Below are 5221 nucleotides of genomic sequence, written 5' to 3'. Positions count from 1 at the left end.
TATAAGTGTCCCGGCTGTGCGTTGTGTATTCGCGGAGCTATGCACCTCGCAAACCGGCGATTTTGTTCAAGGAAACAGAGTATTGGCGCTCGGCTACTGTGACCGGCTTTGCGTACATCGTGCCCCGGCTGTGGGTCTCGGATCCAGGATCCACTCGGATAGGTTTGTAGAGGTGGATGTGGTCTACGATCGGGTATAAGTGTCCCGGCTGTGCGTTGTGTATTCGCGGAGATATGGACCTCGCAGACCGGCGATATTGTCGGTCGTCTTTGGCTGTGATTTTGTCAGAGTACGAAGATCGGCCGACGCTTTTGAACTACGCGCTGCATCGGCTGTGGGTATCCGTTTATAGGAGTGTCTAGATGGGTGGTTAGAGGACGTCGGGGTCTACAATTCGGCATAAGTATCCCGGCTGTGCGTTGTGTTTTGGCGGAGATATGAACCGCGCAATGTGGCTACTGCGACCTATTTTGACCGAGTCGTGCATCGGCTGTGAGTGTCCGATTGTGGCTCAAACTCCACAGGTCTTTAGAAGTGGACGTGGTCTACTATTCGGCGTAGGGGCCGAGTCTGTGCGTTGTGTATTCGCGGGGATATGCACCGCGCAAACCGGCGATTTGGTTTAAGGAGACAGAGTATTGGCGCTCGTCTTTCGCTGTGATTTTGTCAGAGTACGAAGATCGGCCGGCGCTTTTGAACTACTTGCTGCATCGGCTGTGGGTATCCGTTTATTGTTCTGCATGTATGGGTGGTTAGAGGAGGTCGGGGTCTACAATAGGGTATAAGTGTCCCGGCTGTGCGTGGTGTTTTGGCGGAGAGATGGAGCGCGCAAAACGGCAACTGCGACCTACTTTGACCGCGTGGTGCCTCGGCTGTGGGTCTCGGATCCAGGATCCACTCGGATAGGTTTGTAGAGGTGGACGTGGTCTACGATTGGGTATAAGTGTCCCGGCTGTGCGTGGTGTTTTCGCGGAGATATCCACCTCGCAAAACGGCGCTTCCGTTTAAGGAAACAGAGTTTTGGCGCTCGTCTTTCGCAGCGCAGCCCAGTAACGTCCCCTACCTTAAGAGAGTCCTCGTTACTCCCGCCGTTTACCCGCGCGATATGGATCCTGGTTCTGGATCTCGCATCCAGGATCCACTCGGATAGGTTTGTAGAGGTAGACGTATTATACAATTAGGTATGAGTATCCCGGCTGTGCGTTGTGTATTCGCGGAGATATCCATCTCGCAAAACGATATAAAAACGGCTGTGATTTTGTCAGAGTATGAAGATCGCCCGGCGCTTTTTGTCAGAGTATGAAGATCGGTCGGCGGTTTTCAAATACGTGCTGCCTCGGCTGTGGATACCCGTTTATTATTCTGCTTATATGGGTAGTTAGAGGACGTCGGGACCGTGGATTCGGTATAAGAATCCCCGCTGTGCGTTCCATTTCCGGGTAAATATGGACCGCGCAATATGGCCCCTGCGACCTACTTTGACTACATCGTGCCTCGGCTGTGGACCTCGCATCCATGATCCACTCGGATAGATTTGTAGAGGGGGACTTGGACTACAGTTAGATATAAGTGTCCCGGCTGTGCGTTGTGTATTCGCGGGGATATGGACCTCGCAAAACGGGTATTTCGTTTAAGTCTTTCGCTTTGATTTTGTCAGAGTATGAAGATCGGTCGGCTGTTTTCAAACACGCGCTGCCTCGGCTGTGGTTATCCGTTTATTATTCAGCTTACATAGTTGGTTAGAGGACGTCGGGGCCGTGTATTCAGTATAAGAATCCCCGCTGTGCGTTCTATTTCCGGGTAGATATGGCGCGCGTAATATGGTCCCTGCGACCTACTTTGACTACACCGTGCCTCGGCTGTGGACCTCGCATCCAGGATCCACTCCGATAGTTTTGTAGAGGGGGACGTGGACTACAACTGGGTATAAGTGTCCCGGCTGTGCGTTGTGTATTCGCGGAGATATGCACCTCGCAAAACGACGATTTCGTTTAAGTCTTTCGCTGTGATTTTGTCAGAGTATGAAGATCGGTCGGCTGTTTTCAAACACGCGCTGCCTCGGCTGTGGTTATCCGTTTATTATTCAGCTTACATAGTTGGTTAGAGGACGTCGGGGCCGTGTATTCAGTATAAGAATCCCCGCTGTGCGTTCTATTTCCGGGTAGATATGGCGCGCGTAATATGGTCCCTGCGACCTAATTTGACTACACCGTGCCTCGGCTGTGGACCTCGCATCCAGGATCCACTCCGATAGTTTTGTAGAGGGGGACGTGGACTACAACTGGGTATAAGTGTCCCGGCTGTGCGTTGTGTATTCGCGGAGATATGCACCTCGCAAAACGACGATTTCGTTTAAGTCTTTCGCTGTGATTTTGTCAGAGTATGAAGATCGGTCGGCTGTTTTCAAACACGCGCTGCCTCGGCTGTGGTTATCCGTTTATTATTCAGTTTACATAGTTGGTTAGAGGACGTCGGGGCCGTGTATTCAGTATAAGAATCCCCGCTGTGCGTTCTATTTCCGGGTAGATATGGCGCGCGTAATATGGTCCCTGCGACCTAATTTGACTACACCGTGCCTCGGCTGTGGACCTCGCATCCAGGATCCACTCCGATAGTTTTGTAGAGGGGGACGTGGACTACAACTGGGTATAAGTGTCCCGGCTGTGCGTTGTGTATTCGCGGAGATATGCACCTCGCAAAACGACGATTTCGTTTAAGTCTTTCGCTGTGATTTTGTCAGAGTATGAAGATCGGTCGGCTGTTTTCAAACACGCGCTGCCTCGGCTGTGGTTATCCGTTTATTATTCAGTTTACATAGTTGGTTAGAGGACGTCGGGGCCGTGTATTCAGTATAAGAATCCCCGCTGTGCGTTCTATTTCCGGGTAGATATGGCGCGCGTAATGTGGTCCCTGCGACCTACTTTGACTACACCGTGCCTCGGCTGTGGAGGTCGCATCCATGATCCACTCGGATAGGTTTGTAGAGGTGGATGTGGTCTACGATCGGGTATAAGTGTCCCGGCTGTGCGTTGTGTATTCGCGGAGATATGCACCTCGCAAAACGACGATTTCGTTTAAGTCTTTCGCTGTGATTTTGTCAGAGTATGAAGATCGGTCGGCTGTTTTCAAACACGCGCTGCCTCGGCTGTGGTTATCCGTTTATTATTCAGCTTACATAGTTGGTTAGAGGACGTCGGGGCCGTGTATTCAGTATAAGAATCCCCGCTGTGCGTTCTATTTCCGGGTAGATATGGCGCGCGTAATATGGTCCCTGCGACCTAATTTGACTACACCGTGCCTCGGCTGTGGACCTCGCATCCAGGATCCACTCCGATAGTTTTGTAGAGGGGGACGTGGACTACAACTGGGTATAAGTGTCCCGGCTGTGCGTTGTGTATTCGCGGAGATATGCACCTCGCAAAACGACGATTTCGTTTAAGTCTTTCGCTGTGATTTTGTCAGAGTATGAAGATCGGTCGGCTGTTTTCAAACACGCGCTGCCTCGGCTGTGGTTATCCGTTTATTATTCAGTTTACATAGTTGGTTAGAGGACGTCGGGGCCGTGTATTCAGTATAAGAATCCCCGCTGTGCGTTCTATTTCCGGGTAGATATGGCGCGCGTAATGTGGTCCCTGCGACCTACTTTGACTACACCGTGCCTCGGCTGTGGAGGTCGCATCCATGATCCACTCGGATAGGTTTGTAGAGGTGGATGTGGTCTACGATCGGGTATAAGTGTCCCGGCTGTGCGTTGTGTATTCGCGGAGATATGCACCTCGCAAAACGACGATTTCGTTTAAGTCTTTCGCTGTGATTTTGTCAGAGTATGAAGATCGGTCGGCTGTTTTCAAACACGCGCTGCCTCGGCTGTGGTTATCCGTTTATTATTCAGCTTACATAGTTGGTTAGAGGACGTCGGGGCCGTGTATTCAGTATAAGAATCCCCGCTGTGCGTTCTATTTCCGGGTAGATATGGCGCGCGTAATATGGTCCCTGCGACCTAATTTGACTACACCGTGCCTCGGCTGTGGACCTCGCATCCAGGATCCACTCCGATAGTTTTGTAGAGGGGGACGTGGACTACAACTGGGTATAAGTGTCCCGGCTGTGCGTTGTGTATTCGCGGAGATATGCACCTCGCAAAACGACGATTTCGTTTAAGTCTTTCGCTGTGATTTTGTCAGAGTATGAAGATCGGTCGGCTGTTTTCAAACACGCGCTGCCTCGGCTGTGGTTATCCGTTTATTATTCAGTTTACATAGTTGGTTAGAGGACGTCGGGGCCGTGTATTCAGTATAAGAATCCCCGCTGTGCGTTCTATTTCCGGGTAGATATGGCGCGCGTAATGTGGTCCCTGCGACCTACTTTGACTACACCGTGCCTCGGCTGTGGAGGTCGCATCCATGATCCACTCGGATAGGTTTGTAGAGGTGGATGTGGTCTACGATCGGGTATAAGTGTCCCGGCTGTGCGTTGTGTATTCGCGGGGATATGGACCTCGCAAAACGGGTATTTCGTTTAAGTCTTTCGCTTTGATTTTGTCAGAGTATGAAGATCGGTCGGCGGTTTTCAAATACGCGCTGTATCGGCTGTGTGTATCCGTTTATAGGAGTGTCTAGATGGGTGGTTAGAGGACTTCCAGCTTGACAACTGGGCATGAGTATCCCCGCTGTGCGTTCTATTTCCGGGTAGATATGGCGCGCGTAATATGGTCCCTGCGACCTACTTTGACCGCGTCGTGCCTCGGCTGTGAGTGTCCGATTGTGGATCACCCTCCACATGTCTTTAGAGGTTGACGGTGGCTACACGTCGGCATAGGTGTCCCGGCTGTGCGTTGTGTATTCGCGGGGATATGGACCGCGCAAGACGGCGATTTGGTTTAAGGAAACAGAGTATTGGCGCTATCGCTGTGATTTTGTCAGAGTATGAAGATCGGTCGGCGGTTTTCAAATACGTGCTGCCTCGGCTGTGGGTACCCGTTTATTATTCTGCTTATATGGGTAGTTAGAGGACGTCGGGACCGTGTATTCAAAATAAGAATCCCCGCTGTGCGTTCCATTTCCGGGTAGATATGGCGCGCGTAATAGGGCCCCTGCGACCTACTTTGACCGCGTGGTGCCTCGGCTGTGGACCTCGCATCCAGGATCCACTCGGATAGGTTTGTAGAAGTGGACTTGGACTACAATTAGATATGAGGTTCCCGGCTGTGCGTTGTGTTTTC

The sequence above is a fragment of the Anarhichas minor genome, unplaced genomic scaffold (assembly GCF_050575085.1).
Source record: "Anarhichas minor isolate MPS153535 unplaced genomic scaffold, ASM5057508v1 ptg000288l, whole genome shotgun sequence".
Classification (NCBI taxonomy): Eukaryota; Metazoa; Chordata; class Actinopteri; order Perciformes; family Anarhichadidae; genus Anarhichas; species Anarhichas minor.
Note: the sequence above shows the minus strand (reverse complement) of the source record.